The sequence below is a fragment of the Macrotis lagotis genome, chromosome 1 (assembly GCF_037893015.1).
Source record: "Macrotis lagotis isolate mMagLag1 chromosome 1, bilby.v1.9.chrom.fasta, whole genome shotgun sequence".
NCBI lineage: Eukaryota > Metazoa > Chordata > Mammalia > Peramelemorphia > Peramelidae > Macrotis > Macrotis lagotis.
The window spans coordinates 15,546,972-15,563,292 of record NC_133658.1 but is presented as its reverse complement, the minus strand read 5'-3'; positions in this window follow the sequence as shown (position 1 = coordinate 15,563,292).

The window sequence follows — 16,321 nt, the reverse complement described above, 5'->3', positions numbered from 1 at the left end:
TTATGTCATTTTTCTTTGTACCTAAACCATTCTTTGTAATACTATACATAGATATTTATAAAGCAATTTAAGTTTTCAACGAACTTTATAGGTTATTGGGAGAAACCAACTCTTTCTGTGGATGAATGTACTTGAATTGGAGTAAGGAAGCCCTAAATTCATGCCTTGAGATCTTGGATAAGTCACTTAATGTCTCAGATTCAGTTTCCTCCCTTGTTAAATGGGAATAAAATGAGCAACAACTTCCCTGAATAGTAAGGAACCAGTGAAATATTTGCAAAACTTTAAGCACTGTGAAAATGTTCATTAGTATTATTTCATTTCGTCCTTACAGCATGCCTGTAAAATAGTTATTACAGACAATTTATCTCCATTTTACAAATAGGGAACGTGAGTTTTTCAGAAGTAAAGTACTATGTCCATGACCACATAGCTAATTATAGACATTGCATTCAAGAGCATCTGTCTCCTTACTCTAAGGTTAGCTTTCTTTCTTTTCTATTCCTTGTCTAAACTTCCACAACTGTATTCTCTTACATTTTGACTCTGTGATCCCATTTGTGTATTTCAGGGCAAAGAAACTTAAGTGGTTTATCATATTTCTTTCTAGTTCATTTGACAGTTGAGGAAACAGAGGCTCACACCATGAAATGATATACCTAGGGTCACATAGTCAAACCATTTTTGAGGCTAGATTTGAATTTAACTCTTCCTGATGCCAGGTCCAGCACTCTATTCATTGTACCACTAAGCTGACCCTCCAAAACATAAATCATTCATTATTTTACCTCTTGATCGTTAAAAATAAATCCTAAGAACTCTGCATACTTTCCATTTCTTTCAGTATTGTTCTTTTATGTTCATGTCTCTTTTTGTTTTGGATTATATAATCCTTGAAGGCAGGAACCAAGTCTCACTTTGTTTTATTTTCCCTTTAACACGTTGAGTCAAAATGGAAATATGGGCTCTGCTATTTTTTCAGAGGGCTGTTCATTATAGAATTTGAGATAAAGAGGTGCAAGATAACTTAGAGATCATTCAGGACAAACTCATTTAACAGAGAAGAAAACTTAAGCCTGGTGTTATTAATATTATATTCTACCTTTTATGTAATAATATGCCCCTTATGTGGTCACATAAATGCATATATTACATATATACATATATATATATATTTAGACATATGCAGTTATACAAATGGATGTGCATATATGAAAATATAAAATATAAGTGTGAATATATGAAAATTATATATGTTTAAATTATTACTACCTTTGCCTCGAAAATAAGAAAAGAGTATCTCTCTCCCTCTTTATCCTCATTATAATGTAATGAAACTTTGAATATTAGATGGAAACACAAAGCAAAATATAAAAGCAGTTAAGTTTATTTACCAATTATTTACAGACATCTACATATACACAGATACACACACACATACACATACACAGACACACAGAGACACATATACACACACACACACAGAAGAAATCTGGGTATCTACAAAACAACCTCTCATTACCAATATTCTTTAAAAAGAAAGTCAGGAGCCAGCATAAATATTTACATCAATTTTACCTTTAAATCCTTGCTTATTATTTCTGAAATAGAGTGTAAATTACGCATCAGAGCAGATGTCTTCCAGTCGAGAAACATTTCCTGTAGGCCACAGGCCCAAGCTTGCAATACTTCACTTTGGAATTTGCAAATTGGCTCTGCTCTTTAGCATCAAAGAGGGTTGTCAGAGGTTTTCCCGTCCTATTGCCAAAAAACTACTCTGCAAGATTGTTTTTATGATTGAATCTGCCTTCTCTAAAGTCTCATTTGAATGCTGTTAACACACATCACAGACATTCATGACACCGAATTACTTAGCTGTGCACACCTATCTGAGCTTACAGTCACTGTTTAAAGAGAAATGTTTATTCCAGATACATGTCTTCTCGGTCTGTATAATCCTTGATCTTGAAATGGGGGCAGTGAAATATCATAAGTCACAGTAGGGATGGATGCAGAGAAGAGGCCTGGGGAATTTCTCTCGATGAGTCCTTCTTGTTTCATCACACCCAGGCCAATGACTCCAAATGCTCTCTGGCCTCAGCTTCCCTTCGATGATGTGGCTGGCAAAGTGTTGCAAGGATCAACTCTGTTATTTTCCCAGTTATTTTCTCCCACTCAATTCACTGACATCATCACAAAGATCAATTTACAGATATATCACATTTATTTTCCCCCAATATAGGATCATGATCTGACACTAACAAATATATTAGCTAGAGAGAACAATGGATAGATGATGATGATGATGATGATGTTTATCTTCCATTTTCAAAGAAGACCATGACATCAGAGAGGTGATGCCATGACAAGCATGTCAATTGAATTTAAGTGACGGGGTGCTGAGCTTAGTCACCAGACTTACTGTCTTCTCTGCGCCATCTGGATCCAGGGGCCAGATAAAGGTCAGAATACTTACAGATAGTAAGTGTCAAGTATCTAAGGTTGGATTCAAACTCCCATTCTCCCATCTCCAAGGCTAGTGCTCTATCCACTGTGCCACTTAACTACCTCAACTGATGGAGAGCAGGACTGGAAAGAGATCAAATCCAGTCTTAGGAAATAAGCAGCTGTGAGACCCTAATCAAGGCATTAGTACTACATGACTTTGTTTTCTTCTGTTGAAAATGGGGATATACTTTTTTAAAACTTTAAAAAATATTTAATGGCAATAGGTTAAATGACTTGCCTAAGGTCATACAACTAGGCATTTAAAAAGTACCTGAGGTTAGATTTGAAGTCAGGTCCTCCTGACTCCAGGACCAGTGCACTGTACCACCTAGCATCCAAAACAATGGGGATAATTAAGGGTATTAACATCTATTGAACAAAGTTATTGTAAGGATACAATGGATTGATATATCTAAAATATTTTTAACCTTAAAGTGTCATATGAATGTTGTTATAATCACTACTATTTTTTGTTATTATTATTTTTTTTAGACCCTGGCAGTTCAGTGTTACAATTTTACACCCCAAATCAGGTCTTTCTAATTAAGAAAGACCAGAGTTCAAATAAAGCTGATATTTATTATCTGTGCATATCTGTAATGACTGTCAAGTTCACAGTATTTAAATATATTTGTGTGTTTGTATATAGATGATATAGGTAGAGGTAGAAATGTATTTTATATACGTTCATAATAGACATATATAGATAAGTATATTCACATAGAAAAAATCATAATTAAAAGTGATAAAATAAACCTAGACCAACAAGGCTAAAAATAAGTTAAATCAAATGTTCAAAAAGTAAATAAGTAATTATGGTATATTTTGGTTGTAAAGCTAACGAAAGAAAGAAACTTAACATAATTCTTTGAAACAATATCTACCTAGTGTCTTAACCAAAGAGAAATAAAGAAGTGAAAAAAATTAGTATCTATGGAAAATTATTGAATAAGTTATTAATGAAATCTATTGTGCTATATTTTATATAGTTTAAATATAAATGTCATATATGAATATATAATCAATATAAAATAATGGACAATATAAACCATATCAATCAAAATAATTTTAAAATCAATTACATTAATAAATATGGAAAAAGGTCTGAAAACCCATCCTTCCATTGTGTCAAAACTCCAGGAAACATAGCAATCAATAAAAATTATTTCTATATGATATTTAGTCACTATTGAAAGAACTAGCATCATTAATAATAAACTTTTTGATACCCCTGCTCTAGAGCAAGGAGTCTTAGTCTTAACAAGGTTTTCTCCATCTCTGTCTCTCTGTCCCTGTCTCTGTCTCTGTCTCTCTTTCTCTCTTAGTCTATCATCTCTTTATGTCTTTACTTGTACCAATAATTAAGATATATAAATGCATATATATATATACATATATATCAACATATCAGTATCTGTGATCTTTAGTTCCACATAGGACTCTATTAATATCAACTTTTAGATCTATCACCTAAATCCATAGAGATAGATAAATAACTCATATATTATTTCTCTATTTTGTAATTCTATGCATTTTATTTTTTAATCAAACAATATTATTAAAAGGATGAGTCTAGACTTCTACATACTAACACATTATTAAAGGATACAAACAAAATATTTATGAACCATCAAACTAGTTACCTTTAAGACAACGTCAAAACAACTATGACTTTTTGCTCCCACTTTTACATTGAAGAATCTATCAATATAATATGATAATAATGATAATGATAAAGAACCATATCCACATTTCACAATGATGACATAATCTTAGGAAAAGAATAAGCAAAAGTAGTGTGCTTTATAGATAATGTAATGGATTACTTAGAGAACAAAACTAATTCTATCAAAATCATTGAAGTAATTAACAAATAAAGAATTAGGACTTAGTAAAAAGATTGTTATAAAAAATCAACAGTATTGTAATATAGTATTAAAAAGCACAGAAGAAAATAATCATAAAATATATTCAAAACAAGTAAATATGAGTCTACTTATAATGATATTCATTCATTCTAAGATATCAACTATAGTCATATCCTATATACATGAAATGCCATATCTACAAAAGCAAGGTTGGAGATATAATTTTTCTTTGAGGAACAAGATTGCTCTTTCTAATTTCAAACCACTCAGTTATAATCTTCCTTATCTTTCTGATACCTCTTCCACAAAATCTTGCTTGTCACATCTCCTGTTAGACTACAATCAGTTTAATGTTAGAGATTTACTTGCTTATTTGTATTTAGCTACATATGCTAAGAATAGTGGCAGTCACATATTGTATTCTTATTGCATGCTTAATCTTTTAACTACCTTTCATGAAAATCACTATATTTTAATCAACATAGATAGATAGATAGACAGACAGACAGACAGACAGACAGACAGACAGACAGATAGATAGATAGATAGATAGATAGATAGATAGATATAGATGGATAGATAGTTATAGTTAGTTATACATAGAAAGATGTAGATAGATATAGATATCGATATAAAATAGATAGATAGAAAGATAGAGATGATAGAGAGAGAGATAGAGATAGAGATAGAGATAGAGATAGAGATAGAGATAGAGATAGATATAGAGATAGAGATAGAGATAGTGATAGATAGGGATAGGGATAGAGGTAGAGGTAGAGGCAGAGGTAGAGGTGGAGGTGGAGATGGAGGTGGAGGTGGAGATGGAGATGGAGATGGAGATAGAGACAGAGACAGAGATAGAGATATATGTAATGTTTCATAGTTTTCCTTACTCTGCATAATTCATTTTGAATCAATTTCCTTGATATTCTGAATTCATCAAAAACTTCATTTATTATGCCACAGTAAGATATTAAATTATATTCACATAATACAGTGTTGAATCCTTACACTTTAATAGTTATCCAGTTTGTTACATTTCTATTTCTTTGTTAAATTAAAAACAATGATATTTCTATAAAATTATCATACACACACACACATTAGTTCTACTTATAATTGACCTTTTTGACCTCAGTTGAATGGCTGGATCAAAGAATATGAACATTTTTCTCACTTTCTTAAAGTATTCCAAATTGTTTTTGAGAGTAGGTGGATTTTAGGATGTCTTTACCACTTTGTATGTAATCATGTCCATTTTTCTTTATCCCCTAATATCAATTATTTACATTCTTTAACACTTTGGCCAAATTTGAGGATTTGAGAAGCAATATTAGAATGTTTTTATCTTTTTAATTGCTTGGAACGATATTTCATAAATTTGTTATTATTTTGCAGTTCTTTGCGGACATTTTGCTCATAAACTTTGACCACTTTGTTGGGAAATAGCTTCCTCATTCCATGTTTGTTTTATTTAATATATAATATGTGTGTATGTATGCATTCATGTATATGTGATCTTTCAGCAGAATATATGTGTGCATATATACATATGTATATAAGTATGCATATGCATAAATATAATTTTATATGTACATATAAAATATAAATATATCTGAATTGTTCAGCATCCAGTACAGACTTAAGTAACAGGAAAAAAAGTATGTTAGCCCTGAACAAATATGGAGCAAGGAAACTGGAAATGGATTTCTTATTCATCCACTTTCACCATCTTTCATATAGTATACATTTTAATATTATAATTCCCCAAGTTGGCATTAATAAACTTTAAAAAGGAATACTTTTTTTCCTTTTGTTTTGATGAATGTCATTATCACCAACAATAAAAACCAAAAGCAATCAACAGTTTTGTTTCAAAATTCAAGCCGTGTGTAAAACACTCACTCTAGATCTCTATCTCATCTCTATCTGTATCTATATATGCACCTGATTTCTCCTGGAAAATATCATCTTGCATCTCTTAGTTTTGTGGTATTATCTCGGTATCTTTCTCAAGTGGAACTGGTAAGCAAGGGAGAGGTAAAACAGCAGGATGAAATGTTTCTTCCTCCAGCTGCTGACTCATTGTCTTTTCTCATTTTTGCATCCTACCGGAGCAGGCAGTGAGTTTAGATTTTTGGATTGTCTTTGTTAATTTTTATTTCACAGTTGCCCTGGGATTTGTAATACCCTGTGCCATCTGCTGGGAGCACAGAGTTGATTTAGGACCCTTATGCTTTTTCCACCAACATCTACGTAGGCCCCTCTCAATCTCTAGATCAGACACTCCTAACCTTTTCTCCATGATGTGTGCTCTGGACCTTCTAGTGAAGTTTACAGACGCCTCAGAAAAAATAAGGAAATGTGTTTGCATGCATTGAATGCACACACACATATGTTTTGCATGCATACAATTACAAGTCATCAATTGATATGCATATGATCATGGAGGAGGCACTATGTTGAAAAAGAACTTGTATACATGTGTGCATGTAAACATATATGCACACACATGTAGATACACATGCACATAGATACATGTGTGCATGTATATGGCTGTACTCAGGCAGATATGTGTGTTTATTTGTATATGTATGAATATAAAATACTCATGGACCCTTCAGCCCGAGTCTTTACTCAAGTCTTTGACTCTTTGCTATATTACCCTGTGTTTTATCTTTGCTTCTGCCATTTTGTAAGTGTATTATCTAAACCAAATACTTTCCACTTCCCTGGTATCACTTTCCTCATCTATTTAAAAAAGGCATTAAATTCTTGGTTATCTCTATGAGTTCTTACAGCTTTTAAATTTTGTGAATTTTTGATAATTAATAGGCATAATTAATCAGGGATATACAAATTAAAAACAAATATTCTGAGATATGCTAAATTGGATCATCTTGCTTGTGGAAATGCTATTTAAAAAGTTGAAGCTGACCCTCAAACACTGGTCTTATGAGTTTAAAGTGAATACTCTTACTATCACACTGCATAACCATGTTGCAAGAACGTTTTGATCATTGATTGCCATTCAGTAAAGATGTAGGTTCTAAGAATTACCATTTTTAAGTGAATCACTTTAAGTCTCAATTTCCCTATTACCATCTATGCATCAATATATCTATATCTATCTATATCTCTATCTCTATCTATCTAATCTAATTTATATCTATAGCTATGCACATATTTGCACATATATGGATTTGCATATATGTATATGTGGGTTTGCATATTGTATGTGTGGATTTGCATATGTGTATAAATGCTATGTTTATGTTTGAATGAATGTGCATATGTATGTGTGTAAACATAAATGAATGTGTATTTAAATATAAATGTTTATATGTATATTAATGGATGACAATCCTTATATGACTTGATATGATGTTTCTGAGGGCAGAAAGTTATAGCAGAATTTTGCAAATCTTAAAGAGGTATAAATATCACCTTTTATTTGTGGTGGTCATTCATTTGGTGCATTATTGTTAAATAGTGAAGTAACTAAGTTATTCTTACCATCACCTTTACTACTGTAATAAATTGATCAACACTTGGGAAGTGTAGGGTGCTTCCATTATGGAACTTCCATCTAGCAATGGTTATATATACTTCTCTCATGGATATTTTTCTAGATAGAGAAATCAAGGATTTTGGCTGTGGATCCAGAATTAATATTTATTGAAGATATAATTTGGACTCAAATCTTCCTAATTAAAAAAGAAACATGTATTCTTTTTCATTGTCTTGCTGTTATGATAATGAACAGTAGTATTATTTTATTTTTTTGCAAGGGAGCAGGGTTAAGTGGCTTGCCCAAGGCCACACAGCTAGGTAATTATTAAGTGTCTGAGGCTGGATTTGAACTCAGGTACTCCTGACTCCAGGGCCAGTGCTCTGTCTACTGCTCCACTGAGCCACCCCTATGAATGATATTATTAAAGATAAATTGATTTATTTGTGTTACTGATAGAAAAGTGGCAGATCTGTTCCATTTTTTTCATTACAGATGAAATTGCTTCTGCTTTTATTTGTTTTCTTTTAGTGTAAAGATATTTATGTGACTCTATTAACCCTCCTACATACACAAAAGACAAATCACAGCAATCTGAAAGTTAGAAATTAGTTCTATGACATGTTAAAACTGTTGAATGTAGAAGCTTCCATTTTTAAAAAATAGAGAATTCTTTTTAGGTGGAACTTCAATTTGTGACCCCATGCGGTTTTTCTGATCACTGGTTCCCATTAGGGCCCAGTGCAAATGTAAATGGACTTCCCATTGATCCATTGCAAGATTTTCCATTTGTAATGGATACTATTACAGGGGTCACATATAAACAGAAAATAACAGTCAGGTAAAAGTCTGAAGAAAATAAAGGTCATTAAAATTCAATTCTGGAGGTTATTATTTATTGTTGGAACAAAGAAAGGAAAGAAAAAAAAAGCTTGCAAATAATTCCCAGAATTACATCAGGGTGCAGTCTATTAAATCTTGACCAAAAGATAAGCAAGTCAGTTAGACAGAGTTACAGCCAATGGGACACAGCCAAATCTCTCTTGTTTGCTGGCGCTCCCTGTGATTGTACCTCCTGGGCTTAAAGGCTAAAACAGTCATTTACTGGATCTGGTAGATTTAATCTAGTAAACAGCTTTGGGGAATAGAATGGTGGAGTGGAAATTTCTATAAGCAAATTTGAATTAATAAAAGTGTTAGCAACTAGACATTCTGGAAAAAAAAAAATTGAAAGGAAGTCTTAGGTTCATCTCATAAATACTAAACTGGAAGGCTCCTCAGCAACCATTCTGCTCTGAACTCTTAATTTTATAGATGAGAAAAATGAGCTCCAGGAAATTTAAAGTACTTAGCAAATTCCATCTTTTCAGTTTCAGAGTCAGATTTTGAACCCAAGTCCTTTCATCTGGAGTCAGTGATCACTGTACCTGATGACCTCTCCCTGTTGAAGTTTATTTCTACCATCCAGGAAGTATCTCCATTCTGATTCATCACTTGACTACTCCCCTTTCTCAAATGAAGCAAAGCGATCTTTCTTCAGATTTCTCACAGAATTTTACCTGAATTTTTTACAGCATATTGCTCCAAATATCAGTTATTCTATACTCTCTCTCTCCCTTATTAGAATGCAAAATCCATATGTCTAGGATTTCCATCATAATTATATTTTTACTGAATTCAAATCCCAACTTCACCTTTTATTATAAAGGCAATTTTTTTTTTCCCTGAGGGAGAGATAGGAAGCATCATATAATAGGGACTTCAAACCTCTCTATTCATCTTGACCCCTTGGATCCAGATTGAGACAACCCAAGTTGTCTATTGGGAAGTGTAGAGTGCTTCAGTTATGGAATTTCCATCTACCAACATTTATTTATAATTAATTCTCTAATTGACTTTTTTCTAGATATATTGAGAAATCAATTGTTTTGGCTATGGATCCAGAATTAATATTTATTGAAGACATCATTTGAGCTCAAATCTTCCCAATTCCAAAGAGAATCATTTATTCTTTTTCATTGTCTTGCTGTTATCATAGTAACAATATTATTAAAGAAAACCTTTGAGTTCAACAATGCTTCCATCACAATGGCAACAGTCAGCCTTCTGAGCAGAAATCTATGTGGAGATGCAGCCTGGTAAATTCCTATGTGGGTACCACAGCCAAAGCAGCTATAGATTCAGAAAATAAAGTCTGTCATTCTCAAATAGCTCAACATTAGATTTGTATTAGTGTAAATTACTTTAAAGAAGAAGAATTAATATCTGTTTTGCTAAGGATCATGGGACATTTACATGTGATTGACAGCTGAAATCTTCCATATTTGTTGTTCCCCATGAGGGTATAAATTCTTTATGAAACAGAACTGTACTAGTTTTCTATTTGTATCACCAGAACATAGTGCAGGATTTGAATAGTTAAGAACTATTAATAGTTAAAACCTTAGAAGCTTTATTCATTTGCTAGGATGCCATGAGTTCCCCTAGGTCATTTGAGCTTTCTATAGCTCAAATGACTCATCTGTAAATTGAGAGGATAAGGAGAGATGACCTTGACCTTGATGGGCATAGAGTATGCTCAAGGAAGTCTAATACTTCTGATATGAGGACTGGACTTCTAAGCCCTTTTCAGGTCTGCTTACCTCCTTTTGATGTCCACTTGAACCACCTAACACTTATTTGTGTCTACAGGAATCCTATAAAACATTTTGGCAGATGGACTAAACCAGACTGAGTGGGTGTCAAATCTGTCTCTAAGTTTGGGTGGGTGTCTACACCAAATATGTGAAGTCTTCCACTGGTGAAGAGGGTAGATTAGAACAATTCCTTCCAATGACCATGAAGGCAACTGCAGAAGGTGCTGTAGACCACTTGTTTACACATTGAAGATGTCAATATCAGCTACTGCATCTAGAGCCATCACTAGTTGGCTTGATTCTGTCTTGCCACTGGACTGTGATGACTTTTAAAAAAGATCAAGTCATTGAAATCTAACTCACTTAAATCCAATTTCTGCATGAACCAAAAGACATCACATGTACCATCTTACCATTCCTACTTCAAAGTTCTGTGGCAACAGGCAAGTGACAAAGCACCAGGTATGGATTCACTGGGAGTTGTAGTCACAACCCTGTACCCAGGATGCCCAGGCCATCTGGTCATCCACTCACTGGAAGCAACAGGGGCTTTTGAAGTCTTCTGGGTGTCTGAGCAGCCTTTTAACAATAGTGCTGCCCACCTTCCAGTTTGAGGAAGGAGTTTGAAAAGGTCTGTTCCATCCCTGACCTGATTTTCACCATAGACAGGGATTCCACCCTGCACCAGGAAGACAAAAAATTACAATAAAACTTCTTGAAAAATAGATACCACTTAGAGCAATATGGAACTATGTTCAAAGAGCAATAAAACTTATCTTACCCTTTGACCCAGAAATTCCAATTGTAGTTTACTATCCAAAAGAAATCATAAAAATGGGAGAAGTCCCACATGTTCAAAAATATTCATAGTAACTCTTTTTGTAGTGGCAAAGAACTGAAAATTGAAGAGATGCTCATCGATTGGGGAATGAATAAAGAAGTTATGGTATATGAATCCTATGAATATTATTGTTCTATAAGAAACCATCACTGGTCAGACTCTAGAGATGCAAGAAATGACTTAACACGATCTGATGCTGAGCAAAGGGAGCAGAACTAAGAGAACAATGTACTCATTAACAACAACTTTGTGAGATGATCAACTCTGATGGAAGCAGCTCCTCTCTACAGTTCAGAGATCTAGGACAACTGTTTTAGACCAGCTATGGACAATGTTATTACCATCCAGAGGAAGAAAAATAAAATAAAACAAAACAAAAAATCAACCCTTCAAAATCTGATGAACACTTTATAAAAATTCTGTTTTAGGTATCTCTTTCCCTTAATCCTCATTCTCCATACATCCAATGACTGTAAATCTGTAAACAGGTTTATCAAAAATATGTATGTACAATGCTAACCTGCCTTTGCCACTGAGGGGAGAGGAGTGGGAAGGGAGGGAAGAAGGAAATTATATTATTTAATATTTCAAATGATACCACTCACCATCAGTGCAGCGAATGTGAACACACTCACAAACAACCCAGGATTCAATAGACCAGAAAGACAACTCTTGTTGCAAGAGAATTCATCAGGTATCATATCCAAATAGCAGCCCTGAGTGGAATAAGGCTGACATGTGAAGACCAGCTTTGTGATATTGGAAATAGATACTTGTTATCCTGGAGTGATCATTGTGAAGGGTAGTGCCATGAAACTGGGGTACTTTTTGACATGAACACTAATCATCAGCAAACATTCAAAAAAGGAGTGAACAACAGGTTCCTATGATTGTGATGGCCACCAGCAGGAAAATGCCACATCATCGTCATCAGTGCCTATGCTCCCACCATGATGAACTCTTGTTTAGTCAAAGAAAAATATCAAGACCTGGAAGTCATTATCATAAAGACACCAAAGACTATAAGTTATTATTCTGGCTGATTTTTAAGCTAGAGTAGGCTCCATCTACCAGACATCAAAGACATTCCTTGGAAGTAATGGAATTGGAAATGGCAATAGCAATGATCATTTACTACAGAAGACCTGTGCATCTCATGGCCTTTTCATCTTGAGCATTCTCTTCCATTTATATAAATGGAATAAACTTCCTGGATGCAACTTCATAAACTGAAGATTGTAGGGGAGAAGAGACAGACAACATGTGAGAGTGATGAAGGTAATGTGCATGCTGGATTGATCACAGATTCATCCTCGCTAATATGCACATTCAGTGAAAGTGGCATCCCCAAGGTAAAATGAATACTAGAAGAATTAATGTCAAGAACAGAGCACTTCACTGATGGGAACAATTTCCTAACTTGGTGGAGAAATTGAGTCAACACAGAGCTGGACAATAGTGGAGCGGAAAAGGAGTGAGCAGTTCTCAGAAATCTGGTTTACATGCCCAACCATTAGAGAATGGCTAAACAAGTCATGGTACATGAATACTATGGAATATAATTGTTCTATAAGAAACCATAAATGGTTGGACTCTAGAGAAGCATGGGATGACTTATGAGATCTGATGCTGAGTGAAGGGGGGAGAGTCAAGGTGGAAGCAGCTCCTCTCAGCGGTCCAGAAAGCTAGATAACAACTGTATTAGACTGGCTATGGAAAATGTTATTCCCAACCAGAGGAAGAAAAACAAAAGAAAACAACACACACACACACACACACACACATTCACACACACACACACACACACACACACACACACACACACACACACACACAACCAACCCTTCAGAATCTGATGAATACTTTTCAGAAATTATCTCTTATGTATCTCTTTTCCTTAATGCTAATTCCTCATACTAAAATGACTAATCTGTAAACATGTTTATCAAAATGTGTAAGTACAATGCTAACCTGACTGTTCACTTCTGATGGGAGTGGGGTAGGAAAGGAGGGTGGAAGGACATTTTATAACTTAAAAATATACATGTTCATGCAGATGAAAATAAATAAATGAACAAACAAAAAAGCAAAAAAAAAAATAAAGAAATCTGGTTTATAGCACTACATTTGCTCATTTGTATCCAGGCAGACAGGGGCTGGGAAAGCTAGAGGGCAGAGTGGATAATCTTGTAATCAGTAGGATAGGAGTTGGAATCCCACTTATGAGCTGTGTGACCTGGGACAAGATACACAACCCTGATTGTTTCACATCCAGGGCCATCTCCAATCATCCAAATTCCTATGTGGTCATTATTTCCCGATGATTCTGGAGGAGAAAGTGAGGTTGATGACCTAGCACAGTCCCCTCTCACTCCATCCCAATTAATGTGCCTGTCATGACATCACTTCCCTGAAATTGTGGTCTTCTTCGAGAATGAAGGACAAAACATTATAGCATTATTATGCCATCTGGGCCAAAACAGTTGCAAACATCATGACTGATTTGATGAACATGATGAGAAATATAGAAGTTGCTAAATGAAAAAAACAGGCTCTACCAGAAGGATAGTTAATCCATTTCTAAGAAAATGATATTTAATTCCAAGAAAAGTAAAGTATAGATGCAACTTAGAGAGATTCAGGATTCTTGGGTCAGTAAGAGGAAAGATAAAATTCACTTTAATGCAGATAGCAGAAATCCAAAGATTTTTATGATGCCCTGAAGGCTATTTATGGGCCAAAAACATATGGTGCATCTCAACTATTCCATGGAACTCCATTGATTAGTCATATGGGACATGATACTAGAGAAAAGGGTTGAACACTTCCATAGTGTCTCAACAGACCAACATTGAACAACGAAGAAGGCATTGACTATTTATCTCATGATAAAATCAGTCCATCCATAGTAGAAGTTTCAACTGTAGAAGCTGTTTTGAATTTCATTAAGTATCTTTCATGTGACAAATCAGCTGGTGGTGATTTCAATAAAACTGAGTTTTTATAAATTGGGGGGAGTCCATTGATAATACAAAACTACCCAAAATTTTTCTAGTTATATGGCAAGAGGAGGTAATAACCAAGGAATTTAAGAATGCTTCAATTGTCCATCTCTATAAAGATAAATAGATTGTCCTGCAACAATTTCAGGGCTATTTCTCTCTTAGTCATTGCTGATATGATTCTTGCCAGAATCCTTTTTAATAGACTGCTACTTAACCTGGAAGATGGTCACTTCTCTGAAAGACAGTTTGACTTCAGAAGGGGACAAGAAATTGTTGCTATGTTGTTTGCTGATTGACAACTCTAGGAGCAGAACAGAGGTCTGAATACACTATTGACAGCAAGGCCTTTGATGTGATAAATCATGAGGGTTTATGGAAAATTATGTCAAAATCTGCTTCCTTGGATGAATTCATCATTATTGTATGTCATGTTCATGATGGCATGCTGGCGTAGGTTCTGGATGCTGAACAATGATCTTGTGATTTCCTAGTCACCAATGAGTTGAAACAAGGATGTGTCCTTGCTCCCATGCTTTTTCTGTTTGTTTGATTTTTATTTTTGACAAGGTAATAGGGTTAAGTGACTTTCCCAAGGCCCCACAGCTAGGTAATTATTAAGTGTCTGAGGCCAAATTTGAACCCAGGTGCTCCTGACTTTGGGAACAGTGCTCTATCCACTGTGCAACCTAGCTGCCCCCATGCTTTCTAGCATGATGTTTTCTGCCATGTTAACAAATGCCTTCCCTGAAAATAAACTTGCCATCAAGGTCACTTGCACTTATGGTAAATTCTTCAATTTGAAAAGGCTACAAATTTCAATTCTAGATAAACTATTTGAAAAAAATAGGTGAAGAAAGAAGTCTGCCAAATTCCTTCTATGACACCAATATGGTGTTGAAACCTAAACCAGGAAGAGTCATAACAGAGAAAGAAAATTATAGACCAATTTCCCTAATGAATATGCATGCAAAAATCTTGAATAAAATATTAGTAAAGCGATTACAGCAAGTTACCACTAGGACAATACAATATGATCAAGCAGGATTTATACCAAGAATATTGGGTTGTTTCAATATGAAGAAAACGGCCAGCATAATTGACCATATCAATAACACACCTATTAGAACCCATATGCTTATCTCAACGGATGCTGAGAAAGCTTTTGACAACATGCAGACCCATTTCCACTAAAAAAATTAGAGAGAATAAGAATAAATGGAATGTTCCTTAAAATGACAAGCAGTATGTGATGGAACACTATTATTCCATGAGAAATCCTGAGGGATGAGATTTCAGAAAAGTCTGGAAAGACTTTCATGGATTGATGCTGATCATGTATTAAATGAAAAGAACCAGAACATTATACACATTAATTACAATGTGGGTTGCTGATCAACCATGATGGAATTGTTCATTTCAGCAGTACAATAAGCAGCAGTTTTAAAGGATGTGATGGAAACCACCATCCATTCCCTGAGAAGGAACTGTGGAATTTAAATAAAGATCAAAGTTATTTTATTCAATTTTAATAGTTGTCTTGTGATTGTTTTCTTTTCTTTCTAATGTTTTTTGCTCTTCATTTGGATATAATTCTTCTCTCACACAACATGTTCAATATTGATCTATGTTTAGCATGGTTAAAAATGGAGGGCTTATATATAAGATTGCTTTCTGTGAGGGAGAGGGGGGAGGAAAGGGAGGGAAGGAGAAAATTTGTAAAACTCAAAACCTTGCCCCCAAATTAATAAAATATACTGTTGCATGTATTTGGGAAAACAAATCAAATTCTTAAAATTTAAAAAAGAAAAGAAAGGAAAAGGCTGCAAGTCAAGACCAAAGCAGATGGAGTGTTGGGACCTGATTTTATGTTTGCAGATGATTATACCCTCAATACTGCCTCTGAGGGCAAGTTGTAACAAAATACGAATTATTTACCTGTTGCTTATGATAAC